The 21,130-nt window shown below is 34.0% G+C and overlaps 1 protein-coding gene across 42 annotated transcripts in view; it reads right to left on the reverse strand.

The window, feature by feature from the left end:
* NRXN1 (neurexin 1) overlaps positions 1 to 21,130 on the reverse strand; it is a 725,995-nt gene that overhangs the window by 698,776 nt on the left and 6,089 nt on the right. The gene's annotated exons all lie outside the window — the stretch shown is intronic.

Raw genomic sequence — 21,130 nt, forward strand, 5'->3', positions numbered from 1 at the left:
TATATTTATTCAAGAAGCAGGGTATAAATATCCTAACCACTAGACTGCTGGCTCTGCAAGGATACAGTTCTCTGCTTCTCAAGTAAGATGAGGATTATCTCTGATGAAATCTTTGTTCCAACTGACATGTTTATGTGGGAGTATTTCATTAAATTCTCAATCATTTTCTAATGATGAATCACTTCATAAAAAAATCCATTCAGCTTAGCTATGTATAAGCATATTTTAATAAGGAGGCATATTGCAGTAAGTTTGTGCTTCAAAACAAAGAAAACGCCTTCTGAGGTGGATTTTTTTGGTACTGTACAGTAGTAGGGATCATCTTGAGATGGTGTAAAAGATGTGAATGACAGACACACATTTTTTCTGTATTCTATACACCACATTTTCCTGAATGCTGATTCCTATTTCAGATTTTAAAAGAATCCTTTAGTCTTGACAAAATTCAACAAAACCATTTTTTCACTTTTAATCTTTTGGAGATACATCATGGCTACTTCCCTTCAAATTTTCTCTGCTTAAGAAATGACTAGATTGAATTGTTTGGCCTGAACTGTAGAGAAACTAGTATTAGCTCATATTATGGTTTAACCCAACAGGCAGCTAAGCATCACACAGCTGTTCACTCCCTCCCTCCCAACAGTGGGATAGGGGAAAGAATCAAAAAAGGTAAAAGTGAGAGAATATGTGGGTTGACATAAGGACAATTTAATAATAATAATAATAATAATAATAATAATAATAATAATGGCAATAAATAAATAAATAAATAAATAAGTGATGCAGAACACAATTTCTCACCACCAGCCAATTGATCCCCAGCCAGTCCCCAAGAAATGGCAGTCCCCTGGCCAATTCCCACCCCAAGTTTTATTACTTAACATGATAGCATACAATATGGAACATCCCTTTCGTCAGTTTGGGTCAGCTGTGTCCCCTCCCAGCTTCTTCTGTACTCCCAGACTCTTCACTAGCAGGGTGCTATGAGAAGCCAAACAGTCCTTGACTCGGTGTAAGCACTGCTCAGCAACAACTAAACGACTGCTGTGTTATCAACATTACTTTTTATCCTAAATCCAAAACACACCACTATATCAGCTACTATGAAGAAAATAAACTCTATCCCAGCCTAAACTAGGACAGTTGATCACAGTCTAAGCATATATTTGGTAGCTCTAGAATAGCAGTCAAGCAACAATTTAACAAGTCTGAATATAATTACCACAGGATCACCATCCTTAAAATCCAAGTAAGATCCCCAAAGCTGTATACAACTTCGGCTTTGTTTCACCCCAGCCACATTTACAGAACAGCTATGCAATAGCTAAGAAGAGCTATAACTTTGTTTACATGCATAAAGGCTCATTAAATTCCTGGATTGCAGGACTGTATAAATTATTTCTCCCTATAGAGCGACGGGTTTTAGAATTCAGAGTTTAGAATAGGCTTTAATTCCCCTCTCATGCATAGAGTCACTGATGTAATTAAAGGTTAAAGTAAAGAAGATCAAATGTTAAAAGCAGAAATGCGTTCCTTCTCTCCTGAGTTTGCACACAATGTTCTGCCATGCTTTCTTTCTTTGTTAGCTGATGCTGAAGGACCTTGACTATCTTCCTCCTTAATTACCTCAAGTTGGAAACAGAGTTTAGCCCATGTTTTTATTGTTTTCTGTGCTAGGGGATTGACTGTTCCCTTCCTTCTTTTGTTGACAAGGAGAGAAATTCCAACAAAGGAAAATCCTCTGTTTCTGTGGGAAATATAAGACAAAACACTGTTAAAACCAACAGAAGTTCTATCATAAGGAGCTCCTCAGCTTCTTCTAGCTTCAGCCTCATTTTGGAATTATGTAGGCTTCCTGGTCTCCACACTGTCAAATGATGAACACAAAATCTTTACAGAGGGAAAGGCTAATATAACCCCTCAGGAATGATAATGATGGACGGTGTTTCCAAACATTCAGTGATGCCATTATATCCTTTATAGGCAATAGCTGATTTTTATGTCTCAAAGACATGCAAACTGCAATTTATAAACTACATCGTTAGACCTTTTCTCATTGCTTTTTTTTTCTCAGTGATGTATAAATGTGTTGTTAGTAAGGAAAATTGATTAATTTGTTACTTTTTGCCCTTGATTTCTGGATTAATTTTGTTTTACTTCCTCAGCTATGTTGGTTATAAAGAGAAAAAATAAAAATAAAAAGTCAAGCCTTAGTGTTTTTGTTAATAGCTCAACTGGACCTCTCCACAGCTGAAGTGATTGCTAGAATGATACAATAAATGCAAGGTTAGCTTTTTGACCATAGGTCCAAGCGTCCATCAGTTAGAATGAAATTGCATCCACTTTATCTGCTGATCTTCATGTGCAATTGCAGGTTTGGGGCTGATCGTATTTTGTGGCAGTCCCAGGCAGCTGTCGATGCTGAAGCATTTTCTATCCTCTGTAAAGCTTGTGAGGCTTCTCTGCCTGCACATTTGAACCTCACTTCAAAGAACAAGAAAAAACAGCAGGTGCATTACAGAGAGTGCATTAGAAAACACAGACATGCTGCTTCTGTATGGAATCCAAACTTGGGTACCAAAAATAGCTTCTGTAGCCAATTTAATTTAAACTTTCCCAACCAGATTTTTTTTTCCAATCTGACATAAAAGACATGAAAATTCTGTAATACTGTAATGGATTTCTTGTATGAACTGAATTAACAATTTTGAGGAGGTGATCCAGGTACTGTACTGTTCCATTTGTGTCACTTTCTAGGTATAAGAAACTGTGTCATATGTATTTAATGAAATGTATCCTGTATTACATTATGTAGCATTACAACATACCACCACGTTAAAGCTATCTAAATCCCACCGTGGGAGAGAGCAATAAAAGAAGAAGTTAAATGAAATTACTCCTTAAAGTAGAGTTTACCAACTTCAAAGGTTTCACTGTGGGTGAGAAAGAAATGATTATTAGGAGCAGCCAAAGGCCAGAGACAGTGGTCTGAAGGAAAAAGAAAAAAAAAAAAGGTCTTAAAAATAGGCAAAGAATAAATAATTTGAACAAGAAGAGTAAATGCCTTTAACAGTAAGCCTGCCAGACCTGTATAGAAAACATGGGCTGTAGGCAAAACTGGGAAAGCTGAAATGAAGCTTTCACACCACTGAAAACTGGAAAGGATCACCACATAAGAACAAAGATGGAAAAGGAACTTCTCATAAGTAACAGAAATAGGAAGAATTAGCAGTAAGGGGAGAGTAGGACACTCAAGGAGATTGTAAAGGAGTAAAATATTTCCTATAAACCCTTCAAGACTGTAGAGGCTACTATAGGCCATCTGAAATCAATGACTATTACTACATGTATTTCCTTATCTTTATCACTGTGTTAAATATCATTCACTGAGGAATGTGAGTCAGTCTGACTTAGTATAAGAATGAAATATCTGAGGGAGGAAATTTTAGCAGAATGTGGTTCAACATCAGAAAAGAATCAGCAATGCAAATCAGACAATATGATAACTAGGGAATGCTAAAAGGAAACTGCTTAAGAATCTCAGACATCTTGTCATTCTTGGAAAACGTGATCAACATAAGAAGATGAGTATTATATTCATTAAAAAAAAATAATAAGTAAAGAATAGTAGATAGTAACAGGTATATCTTCCTAAACTGGAATAGTATGTGAAGTAAAAAAGGAGGATGTACTGCTCTGTAATGATATGAATGCAGCTGACAGTCACAGAGATATTAACAGATTGTAGAAATGATGGACAGAAGATCGCATGGCATTTTTTGACATAAAATTGTGAATATATTCAATGGGAAATGTACAGTCTCCAGCAGCAGAGTTAGCAACAGGTTTCAACGAATGTTTATATTGACCCGAAGGCCCTTAGTGATGCTGTAATGAAACCAGGACCAATAACCTGGTATCCTCCCAGAACATGAAATCTATGGCAGATAAAATCCATGCTGGTTCATTAGATTAACACAAATTGGCATAGTGATATTTGTATATCAATATGTATAGAAACAACTTGCTTTATGGAAAGTCTCTCAAAATGTAGTTGTTCAGATTAAATACTCATGTTTATGCAGGTCCACACTTCACACAGTGCTGAGACAAAACTGTAATTGTTTTGTGGCAGTTCAGACTGAAATGAGTGCAAATGCCTTCTATTATGATGGACTTGTATTCTGATAGAAGTATCTGTTTGGTTACACTGATCCACAAATTTTGAAGTCTGAACCATCCTCTCTGGAAAAAAACAAGACTTGAAAAAACAGAAGGTTACTGGATTTGGCCCTTTTTAGCTGAAGTGCATAGCTACAAAAAGAAACAGGTGTAAATTAAAGGGGGGGGGGGCTGTCTTTTGTTTCAACAGACAGACTAATAAGCATAAAGTAGAATAATCTCAGTTGATTCAGACATTAGGTTTTAGGATACCCTTTAAGAAAGTCTTATGCTATAAACCAGCATTTCCAAGATCAGGCAAATTCGGTGCTACCAAATTCTGACCTTAGCATTGCAATCAATTACTAGTTTTTGGTCACTCCATAAATATAACGTGAAAGCACCTGTTCTGAGTAAAACTGTGTTATCGTCCAATTGCATCCTGCTGTTTTACTACTATTTTTCACATCCTCCAGACTGGCCATATGGTTAGTTCGTTTGATAATCTCCTTAAGAATGACCAAAATGGACAGTTTGAAAGTCTTACCCTTTGGAGAACTTGCATTACATTTCCAGCCATCTCATCTCTTACAGAAGCATGAATTCTATTTTACAGCTTTGAAGGAGACACATGAGTTGTAGATTCCTTCATTTTCTTTTGGATCTTCAACTGACTGGTTACCAATGAGCTAAAAATACCTACTTAATTTTGTCACTCAGAAGTCTGCTGTACCTTCACAACAAAAGGTAGATCTTTTTTCTTTTTCATTTCATATAGTTTGCCGTAACTGCTTATACCAATTTTTATTTTTTCATACTGCAAACATATCATATTCATTCAAAAATCACAGAATCACAGAACGTTTAAGGGAGGAAGTGATCACTGGAGGTTATCTAGTCCAAGTACCCTGCTCAAGCATGGACACATAGTGCAAGTTGCCAGGAATTGGACGACAATGCTCCACTAAGTCCTTGTTTTAATCTCGCATGTATTGTATAAGAATTTTCTTTTGACTGTTCTTTACTGTGTATAATTTGTTATTTTTTTCAAATGAAATTTAGCCTTGAATACACTCCCTTGCTAAAATAGACCATAAATCCTTAGCTTAAGAACATTTTGTTGTTGTTGTTGTTGAAAAACAACAGATCTGCCACTGCAAATTATTCGTATGTTAGGGTATTAAAAAAGCATTGTTAAAAATTTAATGGGATCCTGAATAATTTCTAATTATGTTGCTATTACATTAACAAAAATTTATGCTCCAAAAAAACTGAACACAACTTCATTCAAACAAAATATTCTGGCTTGCAAAAAATATTTGTTTGCTTCAGAAAACTTCTAGAAGAGTAGTGCTGGGCAATAATGTTCCTTCATGAAGGAGCCAAAATCAACAAGGTAAATCAACAAGGTCCTTGTGAAAACAAAATAAAAGAAAACTTAGATGTTATCTCCACATCTAACTGGGATATTGAAGAATTAAAAATGTGCCTACATTCCTCAGCAAACTACCTAACTTCTGTTTGTTCTCTCTCTTTCAGAAGCATGTACCACAATGAGTAGTACAAATGCAAATAATAATTAAGACAGATTTCAAGCATTCTAGATCATGTGGGGCAAAAATGACAACAAATTGCTTTTATCTTTATTTGACCTGAGAGCTTGAGAATATTGGAATGGATGAAAGCCATAGTCTTTGCATAACCAAGTATTCATGAAAAATCACTATTTCTCCCCTTACATCTTTTTGCATGCACAAAGCTTTATGTTTTTATGTTGTTTTATAAACACTTTCTGACAGAAAGCTCCAAAATCTTTCATACAATATCATCAGCAAGTAATATTAAATCCTAAGAAAATTATTTTTATCTGTGGACAATGATCCCCCAAAGATAAAATCTTATATGTATTTTAGTAAGTTTTCAGTTCATTTCCAAAAAGCATCTTTGCTTTAGATTGCAAGGGAGATAAAATTAAGAATCTTTTGATGGTACTTTTGTTAAAGATGTCTTTATAAACAAATACCATTTTATTCAAGGGTACATTAATCTTGCTAACAGGTCTTGTTGGTATGTTCTGCTATGAGAAATAAACTACAAAACAGGCCCAAAGAGGGTATCCCAAAGAGCCAAAAAAAAAGAACAAATGTTTACAAAGAATATATATGAGTATACCAGGAACTTTGTTGCCCTTAGAGCAATCTAGAATAACCTAAATTGCAAACATTTATTTATTATTTTTGCTCCAATGTTTGCATCTGTAGCTTAATATTGTATAATCTGTAATGTCTAAGACCCATTTCTGTTGTAGTTAGTATTGGAAGTTGTTACAGAGAAAAATCTCAGACATTACTATACAAAACAGAGAATAGGAAGACAGTGAATATTATTAATGTTATTGTATGGATGAAAAACTACGAGAGAGATTAAATACTTGAATAAGGAAGTTGTAATAGAATTGTGAATATAAAATAGCAATTCCAAATCCCATTTCCAGTACTTAATTACTTCTTAGTCCTTCATCTCTCCTTTTCTCCATTTTATGCTTCCAGATGTCTACCATTCATCTGATGTAATCATTTCTGAAGGATCCAGTTTTTAAAGAAGAAGAAATAATATCTGGGTCCAAAGCTAAAAAAGGGCCTTCTGCATAGTAAGCTTTTAACTGTAGCAAATTCCACAAAAAAACAAAACCCAACTGCAAAATTAAAGAACCAAAGATCACTATCTAAATTAAAATTATTGTATAAAGGAATCCAACATTTCAGAGCAGACTGTTGTGCACCCTTTGGGGTGCACCCTAAGGGACAATACACACCAAATTCATTAACCAATAATTTCCTGAGCATGATATACTATCTAAAAACATTTCTGATATTTAAGTTGCTTTCTTCCCCTGACTTCATTTTTTTTTGTTACCAAGGGTTTGTTTGAACATTACTGCCAGTCTCATTTTACTACCAGTTGTGCAGGTTAACTTTTACATAAAGTCAGAGAGAACACCAAATTACATCGAAACTAAACTGAAATAATAAAATTTAGGAACATGTTTTGAAGTGCAGCAAAAAGCAAAGCAACTTTCAAAAATATTTTTGATAGCTATTTTTTAAGTAGAGAAAGAAACAATCTCTAATGAAAGTTTCAGTACTGAGAGGTTTTCTGAGATTATTAAAAGTGATGCCACTGACTCAGAAAATGGAGGTCCAGTTCCCAAGCTCAGTTAAAAACTTCTTGATTTTTATTAAGATATAGTACCGTATAGATACTAGGTTATTTGGTGCCAAATTTTGCCTTAATTGTGTTTGAAAACAGACTCCTATAAAACATACTTCCAAATCATTGAAAGTTTTCCTCATACTTTCCTAATCCACGAAATTCCTTAGAAAATTCTTCTAGCAAGAATATTGATAAATCCATACCATGTGCAGGAATCAATCACAGCTATACAGACAGAAATTCAAAGGTGTGCAAACAGGAGCCTAATCATGTGCCCCATTCTGATGCAGCTGAGCGGAAAAGCTTGACACCCCTCATGCTGCTGCATGCTGGTGCTCAAAAAACTCCTTTCCATTTGCTCCTTCAGATCAAGTGGCATAACTGTGTGAGTAACTGCTCTGTCCAAGTGATCTGGAATTAACAAAAAACTATTTCTCTTTACCCAAACCACTGTAGCAAAGACCAAGCTAGCGCATGATTCCATGTATATTTATGTGGGCAGATCTGAGAGACAACCTCAGTGCAATGGCTATACTGTTTTCATCTCTTAGCTGCACCTAAAACAGGCTGCTTCATGCACTGTTTTACAAGTGACTGAAAATTCCTAAGCTAAACTAAAAATTGCATTCATTTTTAAAATACTGAAAAAATAGATATTTATAAATCTTACTGATATAGACCCCAAAGATGTTATAGATGGTATATTAACAATTGTTTATCTATCTAGCTATAAATTTGGGAGCCATTATAGCATTGCATTCAGGACAAGTTGTTTTCTAGAATTCTATTTAATTGAGAAGACTTTTTTTGCCAGTTTATGAAATGCATGAATGTTGTAATTAATCACAGAAGCTGATATATTGAGAAGTCTGGTAGGTGTAAGTAATAGATTAAATGAGGGTCAAAGTATCAGCACATTTAATTTCTATTCATATCTTATGGTCCCAGTAGCCTAGAAAAATTCTGTTTCCATCTTTGTATACTATCCTGTTTCAAAAGAAAAAAAAAAGTTTGCAGAGGAGTACTGCTGAGCTATGGACGTATTTTAAGTGACAGTAAAATGAGAGTGCACTACTTCATATTTCCTTCAGCGCTTAGCAAAAAACAACCTTTAGGGGGGATGTCATATAGTACTGGAGAGGACTGGGATTTTTGACCGGCACTGTCTTCCCGCAAAATGTGACATTAATCTGCCTTCAGCTTCTCCTGTTTGTTTTTTTGTTGTTGTTTTGTTTTGTTTTGTTTGTTTTTTGTTTTTAAATTCTCAGGCTTGATAGTCAAATGGTACAAGATAGTGGTTAAAATATCAAAAAGGAAAAATGTATTTTTTTAATATTCATAATTTTTTAATACACAGATAGAGAAATGGCTATTTTTTAAGTAGAGAAAGAAACAATCTCTAAACAAGGACAAAAATAATAAAGGTGTATTCAAGGTTCCTGGTACATTAATAAATGTGGCTCTCATAAAGACAGAAATGTCCTAAGAATATAGGCTGATCAAGTCAAAGAATAACACTTCATTTCTGGCACTTCTGTATATAACATTCTTTTACAGCTACACTATTGTTTCATATAAAACTTCTACATAAAAACTTTAAGAAAAATTGGTAAGGAAAGTTTTTTGTTTGTTTGTTCGTTTGTTTTAATAGCAACATTGAAGAAGCACGTGCAAATACTGTGTACTTTATTAAACAATGAAATGGGTCTCTTAAAGGTTAACTCAGTCAATTCATTGGCAAAATGATTCTGAAACATACTGAAAAAATTAGGCATAAGATTTTTAATTTTCTTGATTTCTTTCTTTATAAAACACATACTACAGAGAAATATCAGTTACAGTAATTAAAGAAAATTGAGAGGGACTCAGAATAATAAGGAAGTCCTCTATTATTCAGTTAAAAAAAAAAAAAAGGTTTAGTCACAAAACTGACAAACAAAAACCCAGCTCAGCTGAAAACGCGACATTTATGTTATCAGTAGTATATCCCCAAGGGAACTCTAAATAAGTTTCATTTCTATTATGATTTCTTTTGACTTTACTCTTATTTTGAAGCAGAAGAATAAAAATCATTTGGGCAGGAGTGACTTGACTTTCAGGGTTAAACCCTTCTGCCAAACCTTTGAAATCCTGCTAGAATCTGTTCAAAAAAAAAAGAAAAAAAAAAAAAAAAAAAGCTGTTTGCACAGTGCTTGTGGAGATAGATATCTTGTTTTTTTATCAGAAAACTCCTGAAAGATTATTTGGACTGTGGTTCTGTACTCTAACTTGAGCCTTTCATTTGAAACTCCGGATGACTGCAGCCTTTGCTAGGTACAGCTACCTTATTTTGGAGTAGGGGACGTGTCGGCCATTCTGCAGCCTCCCTGCTGGGAGCAGGTGCTGTGGAAAGGATGCTTCCTGATTGAAAAGTCAATAGCTGAGGTTGGGGTGTAAGCGGGGGTGTAGTCTAAAAAACCTATAAACAACATTATACACACTGACTATTTTACTTTTAGAATTCAGTAATTTTGTTGTTGTTGTTGCAATGTCAAAAATAGCAGCTTTGAGACATAAGGTTTCTTACATAACTTAGATCCATCTGCTTTATTCATATATGTTATGATATAGCCTTTAATTAAACAGTTTAGTGTCTCCAGAGGGTCCATAAGTCTTCTGTATGCAAAAGAGGTCTATTCTTAGCAGTAAGTAATGACTGAGTAATGAAGAAAGCTGTTGTGACAATGAGCAGTATACCTGTCCCTGCTTTACAACAGTCGTTGCTAAAAAGGAGTAAGGTGTACCACATACCAAGGAGAGGCAAATGTTGCTTTGAAGCATTCCATCCCCTTCTCTCCTGAAAATCCTATGTGGTTTTGCTCAGGTTTCTAAGGCCAGGCATTTTCTGGGTGGTCACTCCCTATGCTGTTAAAGATACTTGCATTTTCTGGGAACTTGCCTTGCTGGATATTCTAGAATATGCAATACTATTCCCTCAGAGATGTAATCTGAAGTCAGTAGGAGCTATGTTTTGATGTTACAGTGCACATACAGTGTTAAACATGAAGCAGTGGGAAAACATCAGCTTGTGTTCTCAGTATTAGTGAATGTTTTTACCTGCAGTCTCTTTTGCCTACAACTGGGATAATAGCATCTGTCATCATACATGTATATTGTGTAATTTTTAATATTTGCACAGCTGCTTAGACATTGTAGTTATGAGAAACTTAGAAAAGCCTAGGGAAAATTTGATAATTTCTCTTCAGAACTGGTTTGAATATGGACAGTAAATAAGGCTCAGGGCTACACACTGAACAGCAGGAAGAAAACAAAATGCTGAAGAACTTATTATCCAGACTGCGCACTGAATGAGGAAGAAGGCTTGAGGAAAAAGTGGCATATGATCATGTAATTAAAGACTGTTTCATAATGGGTACTCAGAAAGGGATGAAATTAAAATTGTAGATTATCCTTGTCAAGACAGTCCATAGCTTCTGAGTATATTATTTTAAAACTTAGTAATATTCTCAGAGCATAGATTTTTGAGTATACTATGTTCATACATGTTAGACTGATACTGATGAATTAGGTTGATTAGAGAAGAAGCAAATTGGCCATACTGAACTATGCTTTAAAAACCTGTGCACCAAAAGGGTCTCTAAGAACAATGAAAAGAGTGTGAAGATTAATTCAAATACATGGATGAAAAAATACATTACAGGCTGCTCTCAAATTGCCAGCATTTTAATACAGAACAGCTATGGAGGACGTAGTGAGGTTATAAGATGAAGGTTTTTTTAGCCACTAATTTGTAATTTTATAAGGGAAAGTAGCATTGGTAGTTCCTAACGTATCTGTACAAACACAAGCACTTTAAAGAGAGGAATAAGTAATTGTTGTTTCCAAAAAAGGTACGTGAAACATGCAAGCAAAGCTTCCTTTTAGTCATTTTTGTGCTGACTAAATGCTTTTGTGCATCTGAATGACGAAAAGAAACCTCTAAAAAGATCACAAAGTAAAATTGCATAGTACTGGGCAAGGTTAGGCCTGATTGCTTCTTGAGGGTTTAGAGTGTTTTAATATTATTAGAATTAAAAGATCTTTATTTTTATTTTTAACCAGAGGACTTGATTCTGACTTTTCCTTTATTTTACAATGGTGTAATGTATTAGCTTCAAGAGGCATCAATCCTGTTTTATACAGACAGAAGTACCTGGACTAAAGATTTTAATTGACTGAGAGATCCTACTGACGGTTCGAATTTCCAGAGAGTAAGTTGATGAAGAGCAAAGGTGAATAGCATCAAAACTTGTCACCTTATATATTTAGGCTATCCAGGAATAATGAGCCCATAGTAAAATACACCATCAAAATAACTAAATGCTAGTAAGTTCTCAGAGGTATGCTTTTCGGTTTAGGTATATCTCTCTGACAATAGCTACAGCATCACTGACTGTTTTTTGTTATTTTTTCATGCAAATGTGAAGAAAATGCAGAGACAAATTTCACCCCTAAACACATGCAACAAAAAAAGATGAAAGCTACCACACATTGAAGGTGGCTTTGCTTCTGAACTCCTGTGGTCCCGTCAACTTAGACTGCTATCTTTCTACTTCCAATAGGTATGTTTCTGTTTTTTTAAGTAGAAGAGAAATGGGAAGGAAATTTTATTCACTTGCATTCCTGTGCATGCTTCTATGGTTCAAAATCTACAAAATTTACCAGCATGACTCATATATCACAACTGGTAATACATGACTGAATAACAGAGCTTTGTTTAATTAGTCTCTTTTATAAATGTGAGTGATGTAAGTATTTATAATGTGTAAGAAAATACTCTATTTATTTAAAGACTCGAATGATATCTAAAATAAGTGGATAGGTTTTAGCCGATGATAAGAGAACAGATAAAATCTCTGATTGTTAATTATTTTTCAAATATTGAAAATGTGTTTGCCAGTAGATCTGCATGAATAGTAGGTCAGAATTTCTATTACATTAACTTTTTTTTTTGTCAGTAGAACTTTCTTTGTTAGAAAAATCTGAATAAGAAATACTGTGAAATTATTTTTCTCATAATTAACTGAAACTGAAAAATATTTTTGATTTTGAGTTTTGAAAACTTTGTGAGGAAAACAAAAATAAAAAGTGCTGTACTTCATAAGTTTTTATAATAAGAGACTCATTTGTTTAACTGCCACAGAGGTAAAGGCATAAGTTCATGGTTCTGTAAATAACCTTCAACCTAGACCCTCCTCCAAATCCTTTGGATGAAGAAGAGTGACAAAAACTAGAAATCCATGGAAAAGACTACAACTGAGAGAGCACTTATGGAAAACTAATAAACTTTGGGGCCAAGAAGGAAATATATTCAAATCATATGGTCTTCCTGGTGAACTAGTAGGATTATTTTTTTCTCATAACATTTAAGTCAGGAATTATTTATGTATGAATATAAAATCTGTATTCAGAGTTCTTCAGAAAATGTTTAACCAAACAAAGCAGATCTTCTTCTGTTTGATGTTGAAAGACTGTTCACAATTTATCTCTGAAAAACAGTATGTTCTGACAAAAAAAAAAAAAAACATTTTTTTTTCAATGTAATAATATTTCAGATTTTTTTTTCCCCAGTAAATCCCAGAAAATGAACTTCGTGGAAAATCAGGTCCTGGGAAGTTAAGCAACATTCACATAAGAACAACGTAGCAGGAGTATCAGGAGGCATTAATCAGTTCTTAGAAAATCTATTTACAAACCTTTCTTATAACTCCCCATTACAGTCTTAAAATTTAAGTGACATATAGCCAGTGGTTTCTAACATCCTCTTTCACCTGTCTCCTCTGATGAGGAAAAATAGGAGAAAAAAGAAAATGAAATAAGCAAAACTAGTAATCTCAATGCCAGCTATAATATTTGTAGAAATTTCCTTAAAAAATTCCACTGCGTTTCTAGGAGATGGTATCATGAGAAGCATCTGCCTATCCTGTTACAGATACCTGAAATTCACTGTGCTTAGACATAGTGGTATGTGTAGTCTGGGAAGAAGATGTCTCATTAGCCTCTCCTCCTCTTGTCCCTGGACCTTTCAGGTTAAGAGTCCAATTTTACAAATGTAAACTAGTTGCTGCATAAAAATCAGCAGAATCCAGACTTTCTATATCACTTTTATTACTGCTGTATTACTAGTAGTATTAGTGCAGAATCAGTAGAGAGAATGTCTTTCCTAAAAGGGCTATGGAGTTTTTTGTTTTGTTTTGTTTTGTTTTTAACTAGCATTAGGACCTGATTCTCAGATTTTTATTAATAATATTATTTTTGCATCACAAGACTGTAATTCATCCTAAAGCAAAACACTATTCATCACAGCTGTCCTCTAGACACCCATTGCACAAATTGCTGACATACATCAGCATTTCTGTTGTCACCTCTGGGAACAGGTAAAGAAGAATCAGGATGAGCTTCTAAAGAAAATTAAAATACTGAGATAGAGATCTTCATCCCATGTCTACTCACTAATTCTGTGATTTTCTATATGCTTTTTAAAAAAGAAAGTACATATAATTTTTAAGAAATATATATAATCTTTCTCAAGGAGTCTTCTCTTGACTGAAATACTTCCTTTGACACTGTCATATTTTATATCTTTTGTTAAAGCCAAAAAGCTTGGAAGGGAAAGAAGATCAACATAAAGGCCATTTCGTATCAAAAATGAAGATGTATTCTGAAACCTTGGAACTGTGGCATACATCTCCAATTGTATAGTGTAATGTCAGTAACCTCCGTAATGACTGTACGTATTCTCTTAATTACAAAAAGAAATTGCTGCTAGAAGAATCAATCTAATTTCTCTGCCTTTAAGCAATGCACAAAATAACAAAAAGTCAGACCTTTTCATTTGAAGACCTTATATATTGTGCCACAGATTTAAAGCAATCTGCAACTCACACACCTACATAGAATTGTCAGTATATAACCCCTACATAGGCAAAATATACTGTTTCTCTGTTTGCAGTGGTAGTAACTACTGAAGTGATCCTATTGAATACACTTCCCACTTTTTCGGTAAAACAGATTTTTTCGCAAATTACAGAGTCCCTTAAATGGAAATCAAAGTCTGTTACATAACTTTACTTTTATAGCACTTTTCATGATCATACATTAAATTTAAAAATTATAACAGCAATGACAACGATGATGATGATGGTCATAAAATCATCATAAAATCATAGAACGGCTTGGGTTGAAAGGGACCTTAAAGATCATCTAGTTCCAACCCCCCTGCAATCAGCAGGGATAACACTCACTATATCAGGTTGCCCAGGGCCAACCTTGCCTTGAACACCTCCAGAGGGCTCCAGCCCTCTGACCATCTTTGTGGTCCTCCTCTGGACCCACTCTAACAAATCCACATCCTTCTTGTCGTTGGGACCAGACCTGTATGCAGTACTCTAAATGAGGCCTCATGAGGGCAGAGCAAAGGGGGACAATCACATCAATGGTGATAAATAACTGGATTTATGAAGTCTTTCCAGTATCTAGCCAGACTAATGGAAGGCACCTTCAGACCAGTTGCGCAGAGGAAGAAACACAGTATTCTGAACACTGAGCCGTGGGTAGATAAGTAGCAAGAATGGTGGCAACTTAAAGCTAGCTGATAAGTATCAGTTCTACAGACTTAAAAGGTTTGCACTACCGTAGAGGTAGCTTCAAGTCTTGACTTCACCTAATAGGAATTCTGGTATTTCAAGATCCTGACTGCCACAAAGAAAATCCTAACAAAAATCCTGTATGGTGCGTTAACAATTTAACCTTACAAAAAAAAAAAAAAAAAAAAGAAAAAAAAAAAAGAAAAAAAATGAACCAAAGCAAAACAACAAGAAGAAGAAAAATCATCATCATCAACAACAAAACTGGAGAAGTGGTATAAACCAGCTAGGGTCATGGAGGTAGCATTATCAAAATCATATAGTTTTTCCTACTTCATTCATTAGTTGCTGTATTTTATGCATGGAAATGCTCTTTGGCTCTGCTGAGTACAGCAAGATCCAGGAGAATAGCTTCAATGATTCACTACAGGAACCCACCAGATGCAACTACTTTTTGTTTGGCAGCAGAGAATCCGAGCTTCTCAAAGACTGACTTCTGCATATATGACAGTATAATCCAGGCTAGTGAAGTGCTTGTAATACTCTCAGACACCATCACCACAGTAAAGAAAGAGTCAGTAGAGAAAGTGCCCATATTTGTAGGAAAGAAAACTAAGTTATTTTTTAAAAGGTTACTATGATTCCTGGACAGAGTAGAACAAAATAAATGCATCATAGATACTATGTACTCTGACTTTACTAGTCAGTTCTATATATAACAACACTAACAACACAGCTAAATGTATGTTTGTCACATTCTAAAAAATCATTCCCTGAAGGAAGTATATTTTGGTCTTTGCAATCCACTCCTCGTGTAGAACACGATATACAACAACTCAGAATGCCCTTCACTATGCTGTAAAATCATGTGTTTATGAAGGTATACAACTTCAACTTCAGCACAATAAAGTAATCAAAGTATTTTTACAGAAGCTAGTATGGCTTCATACTTTCTGAAATTAACACCAAGTTCTCTGGAAGACAAGACGCTGCATTAATTCCATCAAGAGGTGGATTAACCTTTTTCTTTTAAAATACCAGCCAATTTTGGTATGTTTGTTAAAAGAAGTGTAAATCATCAAAATTGTATATGATAAAGTGAGCCTCCACGTCAAGCTATTTCAATCAGGAGTTGGTTTTACTTGCCAGTATGTTTCCCCATTCCCATCTACTAGGTCAATAATGATTAGGGGATAAAATTGTGTGTTCTGTAATCCAAACATTTTCCCACAACTCTTTGGCTAGCATCTATAGTTAAAAGGCTCTAAGGGTGCCAACCTGCAGCTCACAAAAGATCAAGTGCATTTGGTCCAAAATGCCTGTAAGCCTTGAAATGTAATTACATTAAAATAGAGGTGATTTTGTTAAATAATTTTAAAATTCAGAATGAATTTGACAATGTGACACAACACCCTATGCTGCTAGATGTAAATTCCTCTAGCATATTAACATTTTACAATTGGCAATATAGATTCAAAATTGACATGGGCCCCGCATCTCAGCTAGGAACAAAGGGAAGCAACAATCTCACTGCATAAAATATTATTGATTTGGGGTACTAAGATGTATGCTATATGCATAAGTGGTCTTTTGGAAGCATTTCAATATCAGCATTTTGAAAGGATTAGCTACATTCAACAAGTAGCCTTCTTAGAATATAATATAAAACAGACTGCCAACTCCTAATTACCAGTGACACAGGATTTAAACTGCTGTGATTTTACACAAGGCAGATATTGAAATCAATATCCTATAATGCCAAATCCTGGCAAACAAAATAATATATCAAATTGCATTAGGAAAACGGTGCAAAATTCTGCTTTAAACTGACATAAGCATTCTGTCTGCATACAACTGAATGCAAAGGGCATACATTTAACATAGTTTCGAACAATTTGGGGATTGTTTGACTATCTGTCCTCAAGATTATAGTCAGACAAAAAAAAAACAACACTAAAAATATTAAATAAAATCTAAACATTTTAGTTAAATTAATCTAATAATCTGTAAATAGAAAAGAATTTTAGTGTCTTTAGTCTCTTGTGGATTTCCATTTATCCTCCTGTATCAACATCATCCCAGTGGCTATAGGCACTGACAAGAAATTCAGCATGCAGATCATGTAACAGAGATGAGTGTTACAGATAAAGATTCTGAAGTGTAAATCAAAACAAAAGTTTTGCTCACATATTTACTCAGTATTTACTATTCCATAGTATATTTAGCTAACTATTCAGGAAGGATAAAGACTATAGTGCCTACTCTTGTAAGATTGAGTATATGCAGAGAGTTCAATAGTACAACTTTGAGCACAAACACCTATCTCAAAAAAATATAATTTATGCCAAAATATACTTATATTCAAGACATAAGGGAATTGAATGAATTATAAAATGAAAATTTTCAAAGAGATATAAATATTGGATGAGTTTTAAAAAGTTAACATGAAGAAGCAAATACGCACAACAAAGATTCATGTAATATATTCAGAACCCAAACAAATCTAAATGCTGGCTAGCCTAAGACATCTGGAATTTGCTTCCTTAAAAAATCCCTTTCACAGTTCAAACCATAGCTGGCATCAAGTTCTGAATATCTGACAAGAGTATCTCTTACAGTGAACAGCTGCATGAACAGTCCTCAATTTTTCCACAAAACAGAAACTCAGTAGGACAGTTAAAATAAAACATGTTCTAAAAAGGAAGGCTTTGAATTCACAGAGTAATTGCCTCTATAACAAACTAATATTAAGACCAACTATATTTTAAAAAGATAAATCACCCCGTATGTAATTTTTTTCAGTTACAGATATAGAAAAGAAAAAGAAGCTGGTGTCAGTGAGGAACATCTCCCAAAAAAGTGTGCTACATTTTTTTTGTTGCCTCCTCCAGAGGTATCTTTCTTTTTTCTCAGACAGGATACTGGACAACATTATTTACATACAAATGAAGATAAAAAGAAAATTATATATATAAATTCTGTCTAAAGTCAGAAGGTCAGTACTTTACTGGAGTAATTTAATACTTAAAATTGTGGGGTTTTTTTGTGTTCTGAAATTCTAATGTAAGAAGCAAAATGAGAAGAAAAATATGAAGGCTCACTGATATAAATCATGTATTCTCCTTACCTTCTAGGGCCCTGACACAATTCATTAATAATTTGATTCTTAAAATCAGTCTTTTTACCAAACAGTTCTCCTTATAATAAAATCAAACCATACCAATTTGATTCTTTTCATCAAATAATACAGTTTTCACTGAGAACTTTGTGGTGTATGTCAAAAATTTATCAGAAAATTGATATGGAAATCAGGGTTTACTTTAATGCTAGTCGTATTTCTAACAAAATTTATCATAATTTTCTGTACTTTTCTTTCTACTGAGTCGCTATTACATGAAATAATATTCTTTTGCCTGTTCCAGTACTAAACAGAGATTTTATTTTCTCTTTTAGAAGCCTCTTGCACTGTCTTTACCCATAAGCACTCAAGACTAATTCACAACAGAACTGCTACAGATCATATTTTTCTGTGCTGTAGGCAGCACGCCCTTGATATTCAAGCAAAAATCCAATACTTTTTCTGCATTTCATACCGAAGCTCCCATTGAAGAGAGTTTAGAACTACTGGAACAAAGAACATGACAGAATGTAATACATCTGATTCTTTCCTAGGTTTTACACTGGTGTAGTTCAGATAACATAAATGATGCAACTTCTGATTTAGACAGCTACAAGGACTGCTAAGCTTACTAGAAGTAAGTCATATTATTATGAGTTTTTCGAAACAAATAAAACTTGGTGAAACTTCATTATTTTAAGAAAAATTTACCTCGCAAAAAAAAGAGAGATTTTATAATCTCTTAATTGAGTGATAATCTCTCTCTGAAAATAACTTAAATGCTACAAAAAAATGCATCCTAAGGCCTGAAACACTGACTCTTTAAATCAATTATTTCAAATCTCTCAAATGTGCAAGTCAGGATCAAAATTTTTGGAAAGGGTTGTTTTCTTTAGTTTGTTCATTTCTAAAGTCCTCATTATACCACTGAACGTTAAACTCTGCACCTACACAGATGGCAGAGATGCAGAAGCACACTAAATCCAAGCTTATATTATATATATATATTTATATATATGTATATGCATATATTTCAAAGGAAAATAGAATTTAATGACTATCCTTCACCTTAAAGGAAAAGGTACCAACATGTAGGGACAATTTCAGATAAAAATGTAAAATGGTGAGTTTGGTACTAGGACATGTAGGTACAATTTCAGATAAAAATGGTGAGTTTGATACTTTTCATATTTAAACCATTTCTAGCCAAAAAGCTAAATAAGACAGAGAGTGAAATCTCAAAAGATTCCCTCAAGCTCATTGCGGTCTGAAATGATCCTCCATTCTTCAGCAATGGCAACCTCTTACTAAGGCTCGTGGGAAATTTAGTGACAACCTCTTACTAAAGCTTGTGGAAAATTTACACATTCCAGGAAAAAAAGATCGTTAACATCATAATTTCTATGTTGGCTATAAAAGAAATAGACAACAATAGCCAGGGTTTCTTTCCTGACAGATGCAATGGTTTTACTTGTCCTTCTGCCTTTTTTATATTTCAGAAGATTAAGTCAATGTTTTAACAAATTAGTTCAGTATCTTTGGTAGAACATATGAGAAGCTACTAAACCCTTCATCAAACCTGACTGATCGGTTTCAGTTATCTTTTCTCAGCCAACAGACACAAACTGTAGGAACAGTTCCATTTATGTTGCTGACAGTGGAAATCTTGTATTCTATTTCAAATGAAATTGGAATCTGATTACTTCATGATGAGATTATGCTAAAATTACATATCTTGCTATTATTTTACAAGGTTTCTTTGTGGTAAAGGGAGGTGTGAGGGAAATCTTGATCCCAATGAGGTCAATTGTAAAAGCATTAGCATTTGAATGAAGCCAATGCTTTATCCTAATTTGGGGGATTCCAAAATTATTTTGACTATCATCTTCTTACAAGCACTATACAATTTATATATATATATAAAACACATATAGTATTTCATTGAGATTCAATCTAAACATAAAAATGTTCTTTAAAAATAGCTGATGATCTTACTAATTCTGTTAAAGACAAGATGTGCCCTGACTCATTTTACATGCAATTACATAAACTTTTTAATATAAATATTACATGTTAAAATCACTTTAAATAAACAGCTTTAATGTAAATTGCATAATTTTTTTAATAATATATAAATGACCATTGTCACTTTAATCAAACTGCTACCCCTCCGAACTTGCCTTTTCAGTTTATAACAGGGTCTAACTCTAAGATGCTAAGATAACTCAATATTTTATGTATACACATTAAAAATTTACATTCAAATACTAAATACATTGATATGATTTAGGCTAATAAAGAAGATACTTCATTTTACAATTTCTGGGACTGTGTGCTACTGAAAGTATAAACTTATTTTCTGAAACTATCATTTCCTTTTTACTTATTTTAAAAGGTTAATAAGCTTTGAATTTTTTAACGAATGGCAGATGAGAGATAAACAGCTGATAAAGTAAACAAGATGTAGAATGACTGAATCGTTTTGGGTACTGACACTAAGGACAGAAGGTGTTACATAATAAAGCACAAATGATGTTTTCTTTTTCATAATGAGTGAAATTTGATAGAAATAATAAAGGCAAATTATTCAGCCATAAATGTCATGTGGCCACTCAGTGAATATCTCCATTTGGCCTAGATAATGTCTTATCTATATTTACCTTTTACATTTAACACTCAGGTCTTTGGTCTCAAATTTTGACATGAAGATTATATTTTTACATTTGTACTTATTTCATTCATATACCTTTAAGTTTTATTGCAGGTACGTAACATGGGTACCCTCTGTGCTTAAGTAGCTTCAAGCAATGGTACCCTTACTAGTCAAATAATAAAGAGTCCTACATGTATCTGCATTAAATGTTCACACTCCTTCCAATCACCAAAACCAATGGGCGCTGCATATGAATCATATTTTACTCAGTGATTTATTTGTAGATGGGATTCAGGAAACTGCTGTTTTTCTAAGCTGTCTTCCTTGGTATAACTACCCAGTAATTTTGTAGTCTTGGAG

Source organism: Anser anser, assembly GCF_964211835.1.
Source record: "Anser anser genome assembly, chromosome: 3".
In the NCBI taxonomy this organism is placed as follows: Eukaryota; Metazoa; Chordata; class Aves; order Anseriformes; family Anatidae; genus Anser; species Anser anser.